Source organism: Pseudophryne corroboree, chromosome 12, assembly GCF_028390025.1.
Source record: "Pseudophryne corroboree isolate aPseCor3 chromosome 12, aPseCor3.hap2, whole genome shotgun sequence".
In the NCBI taxonomy this organism is placed as follows: domain Eukaryota; kingdom Metazoa; phylum Chordata; class Amphibia; order Anura; family Myobatrachidae; genus Pseudophryne; species Pseudophryne corroboree.
Window position 1 is genome coordinate 110,171,328 of NC_086455.1, and position 13,380 is coordinate 110,184,707.

Sequence of the window (13,380 nt, forward strand, 5' to 3'; positions counted from 1 at the left end):
TAAGTCATCCTTAACTTCCTGTATATTGTATTGATCACGTGATCCATTGTTTCAGAAAGGTTAATATTTCAATCAGTTATCTAGTTCACAGGTTCTCAAACTCGGTCCTCAGGACCCCACACGGTGCATGTTTTGCAGGTCTCCTCAAAAAATCGCAAGTGAAATAATTAGCTCCACCTGTGGACCTTTTAAAAAGTGTCAGTGAGTAATTAATACACCTGTGCACCTACTGGGTTACCTGCAAAACATGCACCGTGTGGGGTCCTGAGGACCGAGTTTGAGAACCCCTGATCTAGTTCATAGGTTCTCAAACTCGGCCCTCAGGATCCCACACAATGCATGTTCTGCAGGTAACCCAGCAGGTGCACAGGTGTATTAATTGCTCACTGACACATTTTAAAAGATCCACAGGTGAAGCTAATTATTTCACTTGTGATTCCGTGAGGAGACCTGGAAAACATGCACTGTGTGGGGTCCTGAGGACCAAGTTTGATAGCCTGTGATCTAGTTTAAACTGTCTATACATTTGTTTGTGCCATATTTGTTATTTACACACAGTGTCGAACTGGGGCGTGAAGGGCCCACCGGGAGAATGCAGAGTTAGGCACCCATGTGTAGGGGCGTGGCCATTCTCCATAGGGAGTGTGGCCTTCCACCACAGAGGTTTGGCTAACCATTGGAGAGTGTATGGTCTGGGCCCCTTGATAAATACTGTATGTATAGTAGAAAGTACACCATAGTCTTGTGCAGTATAAGGTAAAGTGTAATTCAGGTGCACAGTCTGGAGCCTGATCCCAGGCAGTAGGGCCCACCGGGGGATTCCCCTGTACCCCTGTGGGCCAGTCAAACCCTGTTTACACCTATTATATGCAATACCTGCCAAATTAGTTCTCCATGACCCATGAGTATCATGCTTCCACTTATCTGTTATGGTGGAGTTCTTAGTAATAACTAGAAAAGACTGTCTGAAAAATCCAAGTCTGGTTTACTGTCTGTATCTGGGAGTAAATATCCTTGCCTTTCTGCTGTGGTGTACATGGAAGTAGAAGCAAGAGGGCTGCTGAAGGGGAGAGTTAGAACAAGACCAGATTCCTGCTGATGCATACCTACAAACTGTCCTGATTTTTGCGGGACAGTCCCATTTTTTTGGGACTGTCCCACCCACGGGATGCAGTGTCCTGCGGTGGAAGGGGGGGGGTCAGTTAGGAGGCCGGCTGTCACTCGCTGCTCTGCTGGAGACAGAAGGACTGGGGGCAAGGCCAGCAGCTCACAGAGCGCTGGCTATGCCCCCACAGTGACAGAAAAAGGGAGTGTGGCTCACAATCACGGCATTACCACTAAGCCATGCTCCCTTTTTTTGCTGAGGCCACACACCCTTTTCCGGGCTATGCCGTGCTTGAGTCTCGCTTCTATCCTCCTAATAGCTGGGAAGTATGCTGATGCACTAGAAGAAGGTAACATCAGGTCTGTGATAATTCCAATATTATAGCCACATATCCTTCTGAAATTAGTCAGATCTTCTGAATTTTGAATAGCCTACAATTCTGTAGGCACACCAATGATACACTTATAACCCTTTCACATCACAATGCCGAGTCCCACCCAGGAATTGGGACTCGGCATTTGACCCTTGCACACTGCCACCTTGACCCAGCAAAATGCCAGGAAGGGTTGATATCACGGGAAGGGGAGGGGTGGCATCAGGGGTGGGTGCAGAGACGGCAATGGGAGATGAGATAATCTCCGCACCGCCTCTCCCTATGCAGTAAATGGGTCCTGGGTCGCATCAACCCGGCAACCCGTTCACACTGCATCTGACCTGGTATTTAACCCGAGAATAACACTGCTTTATTCCCAGGTTGAATTACCGAGTCAGGTGACCAGGGAATTCAACCATGGCCCCTTTCACATCGCACAGTGACCCGTGTTACCAGATCATTACTGGGTTATTTTTGAGGTGTGAAAGGGGTATTATCCTACTGTACATGCATACAGTATGCCTCATTGCTGCCTAGTCACACCAACGTAGAACCAGCTGAGATGCATATGACTCTGTATCACTCATAGTAGCTCAGAGTGTCATATGCGGGTTATGATGCATGCACAATTGCTAAAAATCCTGAGACCCATTCACAAAGCAGACTGGCATGCAACTCTGTAGTTTGTAAGGTGCTGAGCAACCCTTGTGGCATTGTATAAAGAGGGCCGCAACTAGGGGGGAAGCTAAGGGGTCATGTGCCTCGGGCGCTGGAATGAGAGGAGGCTGGTTCCAGTGTCGAAATTATTTGAGGGTACTGCGTGCTGTGCCGGCAGACTCCAAAATGAGCAGCAGCTGTTAATACCTGACAGCTCGTTGGGTGCCGGCTCCAAGAACGCTTCCGGGTTCTGACCAGTGTCGGACTGGGGCATGTAGGGCCCACCGGGGGAATGCAGTGGATATGGGCCCATGTTTAGGGGTGTGGTCAGTCTGCAGAGGGGGTGTGGCCTGCCACTTCATTGGTTTGACTAACCATTTGAGTGCAACGTCTGGGCCCCTTCATAAATATTTACAGTAAATTCAGCTGCTGCATGCATGATAATGTACCAGATTAATAACAGATTAATAACAGCAATGCACTGTAGAAAATACACCATAGTCCAGTATAAGGTAACATATGTATAATGTATAATTCAAGTGCACAGTTTGGAACCTGATCCTTAGAGCAGGAGGTGGGCTCCCAGGCAGTGGGGCCCACCGGTGGTTTCCCCTGTACCCAGTAGCGGATCTTGCCACGGGCAAGCAGGACTTTTGCCCGGGGCGCCGCCTTCCGGAGGGCGCCGCACCATGGCAAGATCCACTTTTGCTGTGCCCTCCGCTGCCCGCTGTGTCCCCCGGCTGTGTCCCCCTTTGAAGGGAACTAGACGCGTAGCGTCTAATTTCCCTTCATGGAGAGGACCTTTGCTGTGCGGTGCGCGATGACGTCATCGCGCACCGCTCAGCATTTCAGCGGCGCTACTACGGTACAGGGGGCATAACTAACTACGCCCCCTGTATGAAGCCACGCCCCTATGCACTGCGCAGGGCGCAAAAAGGGCTTGAACTGGCCCTGCCTGTACCCCTGTGGGCCAGTCCAAGCCTGGTTCTGACTGCCGCCTCGTACGTGTGACGTCATGACGCCACACATGCACGTGACATCACCTGCACCAAGGGAGGAGAGGGAGAGAGGACGGAGGTGGGAGTCCGGCGGGAGTGAACCCATAAGAGATGCATGCTGCAAGGCCAGACTCAGCCTGCCCTGAGGCTGCATACTGTAATTATGAGTGAGCCTATAGTACTGTGTGTATATTATAGCGTATATATATATATATAATGTATATATATATATATATATATATATATAAAGACAGGGGGGGTGGGGGCGCCAGCGACCAACAGTGTCAAATGGATTTAAAATAAGTATAAAGAAGTGGCAGGATACGTTCAGATAAAAAGATAAAATTACATTTATTTATAAAAAAGGGGGTTAAGATCTCAAAAGCATGGGATATTATTAAAATTACATCAAGATAAGGCTAAAAAGTATAAAAAGTACAAAACATGTAAATACAGAGCAATAATCTAATAAGATAAGAGAATGGTGCTTATCTTAAAAATGGAGGGTCATTTAGAGGTAAACCCAACGCATTTCGTCCGTCAGACTTCATCAAGTTGGAAACTGCCATCTGTCCAACAAGACGGCAGTTTCCGATTACAATTGAATACACAAAGAGTGCCGGTACAGATTACTGTGTATGTGTGTATATATAGAGTGCATCCGGAAAGTATTCACAGCGCTTCACTTTTTCCACATTATTTTATGTTACAGCCTTATTCCACAATGGAATAAATTCATTTTTCCCCTCAAAATTCTACACACAATACCCCATAATGACATCGTGAAAAAAGTTTTTTTGAGATTTTTGCAAATTTATTAAAAATAAAAAACTAAGAAATCACATGTACATTAAGTATTCACAGCCTTTGCCATGAAGCTCAAAATTGAGCTCGGGTGCATCCTGTTTCCACTGATCATACTTGAGATGTTTCTACAGCTTAATTGGAGTCCACCTGTGGTAAATTCAGTTGATTGGACATGTTTGGAAGAAGGGCCCTAGTCAGGGAGGTGACCAAAAACCCGATGGTCACTCTGTCAGAGCTACAGCATTCCTCTGTTGAGAGAGGAGAACCTTCCAGAAAGACAACCATCTCTGCAGCAATCCACCAATCAGGCATGTATGGCAGAGTTGTCAGATGGAAGCCACTCCTTAGTAAAAAGCACATGGAAGCCTGCCTTCAGTTTGCCAAAATGTACCTGAAGGCAGGGTCAGATTAACAGTGGGGCGGATGGAGCTCCAGCTCCAGGCCTCCTCATAAAATAGGCCCATCACCATGGCAGCTGGATAATGACCAGGTGCACAGCTGGCCAAACAATCAGAAATCAGAAATATTAAAATTGTTGTTTTTTTGTTTTATGCATATTTTCTATGTTTAAGTATTTAGGAAGACATTAGGCCTCATAGTGTATACGGTGTACACGCCCATATGGCTCTGGCTACACCCTCACAGCATTGATTACAGCTCCTCCCCTTCTCAGTATAGGCCTTTGAAAATTTTCATCTCCAGGCCCATGTGGCCCTTAATCCGGCCCTGCCTGAAGGACTCTCAGACTATGAGAAACAAAATTCTCTGGTCTGATGAAACAAAGATTGAATTCTTTGGCATGAATGCCATGGATCATGTTTGGAGGAAACCAGGCACCGCTCATCACCAGGCCAATACCATCCCTACAGTGAAGCATGGTGGTGGCAGCATCATGCTGTGGGATATTTTTCAGCAGCAGGATCTGAGGGAAAGCTGAATGCAGCAATGTATAGAGACATCCTAGATGAAAACATGCTCAAGAGCACTCTTGACATCTGACTGGGGCAACAGTTCATCTTTCAGCAGGACAAGGACCCTAAGCACAGAGCCAAGATATCAAAGGAGTGTGTCACTATCCGGGTACTGAGACACCATTTTCTACCCGTTAGGTGTCTCCTGAGGTTGGCTCAGCGGGCCAGGGCCGGGCTTTAGCTATGGTTATTGCTCACAGCGCTGGTTTCAGCGGCCGCCTCGATATATGTACTCACGGAGGTGCAGCGCTCCCGGCCCCGTCACGGACGTCACAGCTGTGCCTGTGGTCCTCTCCTGGATGTGCGTCCTCCGTGTGTCTCTGCTGTTGCCTCTGTCCCTGTGGCCGCCGTGCGCCTCTGGGCGCGTGGGGTTCTGCTGCTGCGGCCTCCGCCGCCATTGTTGCACATGCTTCACAGTACTTTATTCCCCTTCAGTTCCTGTCTATGGGCGCAGCCATGATGGACTCTAGTCACATGTCATTATTCCACCTATCCTCAGTGCTGCTGGAGCCAAGGTATTATGGTCAGCCAATCCCTGCTGTTCATCAAGTATAAATATCCTGTCTCCACACCCAGAAGGTTGTCAGTGCTTCCATTGTCTATCCTGTGTATACACTGTGCAGTTCACTGTGGACTTCTCCTGCAGTTCAGCCTGACTCCCTGGTGGTTTCCCCTTGCGGTGTTGTTCCAGCTCTCCAGTATTTAAGCCCTGTGGTGCAGCCTGTCATCTTTGCTCCCGCACCCAGTGCTAGCTAAAGGGTTATCCTCCGGCTTTCCAGTAGCCACTCTCCAGTTACCCTCTGTGTTCCTGCGAACCCCAGCTTCTTCTACAGCTCTCCTGCGAACTCCAGCTTCGCCTACAGATTTCCTGCGAACCCCAGCTTCGCCTACACTTTTCCACGAACCCCAGATTAATTTATTATTTACCTGAGCACTCCAGTATTATTTACAGTTCACCTGCTACTCACAACTTCACGATATACCTCACTTGGGCTCCCAAGTGTTATACTGAACTTTCACACTCATTCCGGATTACTGGTCCTAACCAGCTGTATTATACTCACCTGTGACTTTTGTTTGTTTCATTGCACCTTATATGACTTTTTATTTAATAAATATCCTCAAAGATATTCCAGTTGTCGTGGTCACGCCTTCGGGCACTTACTGCTACTGTCTGACGTATGTCTAGGATTCCATTCACTCCTCCTAAATTCTGGTACCCGTCAGCCCTTACAACTGCGGATTCCAGCTACCTTCACCAGCCCTCAGTTGTGACAGAGTGGCTTCAGGACAACTCTGTGAATGTCCTTGAGTGGCCCAGCCAGAGCTCAGACTTGAATCCGATTGAACATCTCTGGAGAGATCTGAAAATGGCTGTGCACTGATGCTTCCCATCCAACCTGATGGAGCTTGAGAGGTGCTGCAAAGAGGAATGGGTGAAACTGCCTAAATATAGGTGTGCCAAGCTTGTGGCATCATATTCAAAAAAACTTGAGGCTGTAATTGCTGACAAAGGTGCGTCAACAAAGTATTGAGCAAAGGCTGTGAATACTTATGTACATGCGATTTCTTACTTTATTTTTAATAAATTTGCAAAAATTCAAAAAATAAAATAAAATTCACATTGTCACTATGGGGTATTGTGCGTAGAATTATGAGGGGGAAAATTAATTTATGCCATTTTGGAATACATAACAAATTGTGGAAAAAGTAAAGCTCTGTGAATACCTCCGAATGCACTGTACACACTTAGAATATATTCGTAACCAAGCAATTGGTTATTAAACTTTTATTACAGTTCAAATGTGTGTGTGTGAATGTATATATATATATATATATATATACGGACCGGCACGCCTCCTTCAGTAACTGTAGTGCACTCCGGTGCCCTCTGGAACTAAATTCATATCTCCCAATTCAAACAGCATCGGCACTCAGAGGATTGAAAATGCAAAGAAATGTGTATTTCACATCAAAAAAATTTCCAACATTTTGGGGCTCGCACGCAAGGTCAAGGTGTGTAACAACAAGAACAAACTAAGTGCATACCTTATAAAGTGTAGACGCCCGCCAGTGACTCTCGTTCAGACCGGAGATACAGATTCCCGCTCCGTAGCTGGTCCTCTCCGGATGGCGTCATTGACGTCGCGACGGCTAGTTACCATAGTGACCGTGACGCTGGCCATATCTGACAGCGGCAGTTTATAACTATAAAAATAGACATACAAACACGAAAGTGCACACTACTTAAATACAGGAGTCATCCACCCTATAGTTTTCTTAAAAAGCAAAGGATAAATCACAGAATATCCACGAAGCAGGAGGCAGGTAGATATAAATATATTAACCCTTAGTGTATAAAAGCACCATCTGCGGACAGAGCATATAATCCTCTTGGGCGGAGGCTGCATAGTTTTAAAGGACCTTTATTACAACATACAAAGTGCCTAACTATAATAAAGACATGTGTTTTGTGTCACTTGCATACAGCCTTGATAAAAGCGCCCTGCGTGGCGCTGAAACGTTGGCGCAGTTAGTTATGCCACCTGTTTGATTTTTTTGCATAGTACACTCATTTGCATCAAGTCCTTGGAGTGCCGCCTGTTCTTTCAGAATTGAGAGTGGGTGGAGGAATACCCCTCTCTAGAAGAACATCATCTCTACACATTTCACAGTAGGAAGGCACCGGGGCAGTTGTTTAAACATAGGGAGTGCCGACCATACCAGTCTTTTATATATATATATATATATATATATATATTTGTAATTTTATTTTATTTATTTTTATTATTATTTATTTTATCTTATTTTTTCCTTTATTTTTTCCTTTGCGGTTCGTCCATGGTATAAATAAAGGATGATAACAGTAATAATAATAATAGTAATAATAATAATAATAACTCTGAATCAGTAGATAAGTGCCTACAGTGAAAAACACTACTGTGTCTGCCAAGGTACTGTATATGGATGTACAGAAAGTGTGCTTCTTTTTAGAACATACTTAAAATGTCTCTTTCTTTAAATATTTTATATGTTAGGATATGTGCTGTTTTGCATAAACATAGACAAATATGTTATAATTATACTATCTTTTTATAATATAATAAGCAATATTTTATGCCAAAGGAAAAAATTAGACATACTTTAAATCTTTCAACATTTAGTTAAATGTGGTTTTTTTTTACAATACCAAAATGTTGGCAAGAATGTCTGTTTTTGAAAAGCTGCTGTCCTTAATTTGAATTACAAAAAGATAATCAATTTGTACTCTAGATAGCAAAAGGATTGACACTTCAAGTTTCTCCACTGAGAGCCATTTTATTCATACTGCACTTTCAAAGTCTGAAGTCTTGTGCAATTTCAGTGGCACATATTTTAAAGTAATGTCAATAAATCACTGCATATCTGGGACAATGTATAAGAAAAGGGGTTTTACAGACACATTGCTAAATATTTAAAAAGTTACCTAATCAGAATCAGCTTTATTGGCCAGCATATCATATAACGCACAACATACATAATTTCGTGGGCACAGAGTAGTGTTACTTTATCAGTATACTTGTTTGGGCACGCTAGTCTTTGTTCAGCAGGTGGCCCGCTTCGAAGCTTTATGAGTGCCTAGTAGACTTGGCCGGGATGGTCCTGTAGCACCTGCCTGACGGTAGCAGTTTGAACAGGTCATGTTCTGGATGCAGCTGGTCACCCGCAATGTTCTCTGCACGTTTCTTGAGCCTGGACTGGTACAGGTCCTGAACAGAGGGTAGGTCGGTTCCGATGATCTTTTCCACCATCCTCACCACCCTTTGGAACCTACATCTGTCTTTTTCGCTGATGGAGCTGTACCAGACTATGATTGAGGAGCTTAGTACTGACTCAACGATTGCAGAGCAGAAGAAGAGCAGCATTTTCTCTGGGACGTTGAATTTCTTGAGTTGCCTCAGGAAGAACAGCCTCTGGTGCGCCTTTCCTGCTAAGGTATCGGTGTTGGGCCCCCATTTTAGGTCTAGGGAGATCTTAGAGCCTAGGAACTTGAAGGAGTCCACCAATGGGACTGCGCTGCCAGTGATCACAAGCAGGGGCATGACAGTTGGTTTCCTTCTAAAGTCCACCACTATCTCCTATTTTAAGCTGGTTCAAGTCAAGGTTGTTGTTGCCGCACCACAGGGCAGGCCGGTCTTGTTCCCGTCTGTAGGTAGACTCCTCCCCATCCCTGATTACACCAATAACGGTGGTGTCATAAGCAAATTTTAGGATTTTTACCAATTGCTCCTCTGAGGAGCAGTCATTGGTGTACAGGGAGAAGAGCAGGGGGGAGAGTACACATGCCTGGGGGTTCCTGGTGCTGATAGTGTGCAAACTTGACAAGAATTTCCCAGCTTTAACCACTTGGCTTCTGTCTGATAGGAAGTCCATTATCCAGTAGCAGGTAGGTTCTGGGATGTCTAGACAGAGTAGTTTGGGGAGCAGGATGCTGGGAACAATTGTGTTGAACGCTGAGCTGAAGTCAACAAACAGGACTCTTGCGTAGGTGCTCGGTAGGTCCAGGTGCTGCAGAAAAAAGTGCAGCCCCATTTTGACTGCATCTTCGATGCACCTGTTCGATTGGTAGGAAAACTGTAGGGGGTCCAGGTGAGGGCCAGACACTTCTTTCAGGTGGTTCAGCACCAGTCACTCAAATGCTTTCATGACCACAGATGTCAATGCGATCTGCCTGTAGTCGTTCAGATCTTTGGCGCTGGAGTTCTTAGGGACAGGGATGATTGTGGAACGTTTGAGACAGGAGGAGACTTTGCACGACTGCAGTGAGGTGTTGAGGATCTTAGTAAGTATGGGGGCAAGTTGGGCAGCACAGATCTTCAGCGCAGATGGCAAAATGCCGTCTGGTCCAGGAGCTTTCCTGGGCTTTGCCCTCTTGAACATCACCTCTACCTACCCTTGCTCCACTCGTAATACCTGAGAGTGATTGCCAGGGTAAGGGGGGTTGACCGGCCTGCCTGGGTCAAGCCTAGTGCTATGGCAGGGAGCCTCCTTCAAATAAAAAATAATATGAACTTAGGTATAAAAAAAAGAACTACACAAAATTAAAGATGAAAGAAACATAGAATGGAAACCTTGTTTAATTGTTCTTAAGAAGGTGACATTTATCCATTTTCTCGATAACTTGTTAGAACTGGTCTGTCACAACTGAGGGCCTGAGCTGACGGGAGGCAGCCTCAGTTGTAGGGGCTGAGATGTACCGGAACCTGGGAGGTTGTATCAGACCCCTGGACATGTAAGTAACATGAATAATAACTGCCCGAAGGCGTGACCACGACAACTTGGATAAAAGTCAATGATGTTTATTATGACAACTCCGCAACACAGCAGCAGTAAAAGAAAACGTAAAAGTCAGCAAAGAATAAATACAGTTCCTGGGTACTACAGGATGGCAGGAGCCACAGGGCACTGGTAGTGTGAGATAGTTCTTATGATCTTCTAGATGGAAAGTCCTTACCAGGCCCGACTGTAGCAATGGAGATAACCCAGGATTGTGCCAGCTGGTGTTCCAGGAAAAGCTGGGTTGCTGAAGATAAAACAGCTGCTGTGGATACTGGCTGGAACCAGACTGTTGTTAGCACGGAGTGGATACTGGCTGGAACCAGTTAAATAATAAATGAACTTGGGAGCGATGAAATATGAACTGAAATGTAGAACTTGAGAGCGGAGAAATAATAATACCGGTGGAGAGTGGTAAAGTGTAGAAAGGACACCGGCCCTTTAAGAGAAGCTGTACTCTGCTGGAAGCTGAGCTGGAAGCAGGTAATGTTGTAGCTGGAAACAGATGAATCCACAATGGATTGGAGAGTCAGGCTACACCGCAGGTGGAATGCTGGTGCGGGTCTCTATGGTGGAAGTCTTGAGACAGGAGCTGGAACCTGGAAGACAATCACAGGAGAGAGACAAACAGGAACTAGGTTTGACAACCAAAGCACTGACGCCTTCCTTGCTCAGGCACAGTGTATTTATACCTGCAGCAAGGAAGGGATTGGCTAGGCAATTATGCAGATTATCAATACTGAGAACAGATTGGTGGAAATGATCAGCTGACAGAATCCAAGATGGCTGCGCCCATGCAGACACTTGGAGGGAAGTTTGGTTTGTAATCCATGTGGTAATGAAAACAGTAATGGCGGCGCCGGCCAGCGGAGACAGGAGGCGCCAGGCTGACAGATGCACATCCAACCACGCGGACACAGCGGAGGCCGCGGCTGACGTAATCGCCACTCAGACACTCTGCATGCAGAAGTTCAGGGACGGCGGCGGAGGCCGCGGGAGACGCCATGCCAGGTGTAATATGGCGTTTACTGTGACAGCGTCCCAGAGTGACAGGAGAGGATACAGGAATGTACACATCAGGATAACAGATGGGATCCGGTCCTGGAGCGCTGAGCCAGCCTTAGGAGGCATCTGATGGGTAAGAAATGGCGTCCAGATACCCGGATCGTGACATGGTCTTGTTAAGGCCTTCACCTGAAGCAACCAAGTTCTCTGGAACACTAAGTGCCTGATTCTGAGTCGCATGCGGAAGCACACACAGCAGCATGTATTGGCTGTCGCCCATCTGCCCATTTGCTCCCATCCATTATCAGAATAAATCTTCAGGTGTATGGCCAGCAATAAGGTCCAGAAAAGCATCCTGCCTGTCTTGCAACATTTGTAGTCATGATGGAGGTGCTAAGAAGAATGAGCTGTCCCAAAGCTAACAGTGGCAGCTCCTTACAGTTTAAACCCTAGGGCCAATACTGCTGACAACTGTACAATCGCCAATTGTGATCTAAGTTAGTGGCCAGATGATATCAGATTAGATTCTATAGCACAGGGCCCATTACTGCAGCAGGAAGATGACCACATTTATTTAATCTGGCAGTCTGCATTTGAAAATGTATTGACCATAGGTGTGCGCAGGGGGGGTGCCTGGTGCGCACAGGCACCCCCTAATGTCTGGCACCCCGATCTCACATGCCTGATGCAGCGATAACCGAGCGGGCTGATTACTGGCCCCTCTGCGCTGCACCCTGTCAGGACTGCATTACTGACCGGACGCCTGGGTTAATCAAGGGTGCCATTGACACCGGCTTTCAAATTCCCAGCTCCATCTCCATGTACAAAAACAGCGTGATGTGATTATGTCATGCTGCTCACATGCCCACCCGCCACATGCCCACCTCTCTTCTTCTATGCTATGCCAACGCCAGCCACTGATGAGGATCAGCATGCAGCCAGCGTTCCTCTTAGGAAGACAAATTCAATACTGGCAGGCGGCTGGCAGCAGCATTGACACATCACTCGTTTTTCCAGCAGCAGCAGTACTAGTCTGCGACTGTCAGTGTCAGTGAGTGACTGACTTGTAAGTAAGCTGCTGCAGCTTGCAGGGGAAAGAGAGGGGGAGCCAGACCAGGCTGAGGAGGAGCAGTGTAATTGCAGTGAGTGCCATCAGGGGTGTTTGTTTGGTGCACCCCATAACATCTGATAATGTATCTGCTTTATTAGGATTGGTACAAGGGTGGATATTTTATATTGCGTTGACCGTCAATAGATGGTGCTAGACACGCCCAAAAGGCGGTGGTAGACACACCCCTCTGATGGTGCACCCCCTAATAAAATGTGCTGCGCACGCCTATGGTATTGACTATATATTAACAGAAACTGTCAGATATAAATCCCAGATAATAATAGGATTCAGAGATCTTCGTTACACATATTTGCGCAAATGTGTGGTTAAGCCTCAAAGCCGCATCAAGGCGTCTATGTATATTTGGAGTCCCTAGAGCTCTATCTAGGTGCAGGGTGTGGCACCCCAAAACACCAGCATAAGCCAGAAAGCCCAGCATAGCATACCAGTGAAAAAACTATAGTGTTAATAAATTAGTATTTAGCAAGCCGAAGCTATAGAGAGGGTGATACAAACCTGAAATGTAATTAAAATAGAGAAATAGTGTTAAAAAATTAATAAGTGAAAAGTATTAATAGAATGTAAAGGTATGCCACACTAAAGCCATCCAGCTCAGCCAGTCCAGAGGCACCACACCTCACACCTCCATTACCCCAATCTGGGTCTAATATTAACCAGCAAGGAGCCACATGATAATGGCTCCTTACTACAATATGTCTAAGCTAAGAGCTACCTACCTTGGAGCAACCCCATAATGCTCCATGTAGCATGTCAGGGCCTGCACCTCCTCCTAATGCAGGAATCTCTCTGCCTCTCACAACAGACATATATATTGGTAGATGCTCAATTAGCTTAGTGATATCATTCAGGTGCTCGAAAGGGAGGGGTATTTCTGAGCAAGAAAAAAAGCATATTATACAGAACATTATTTTGATATGAAAAAATAACTATTGTGAAAAGGCAGTTTACATTCTGATATAAGATTGATACCAGCTCAGACACTGAGAATTCAATATCACCATGCCCTTTAGTTTGAG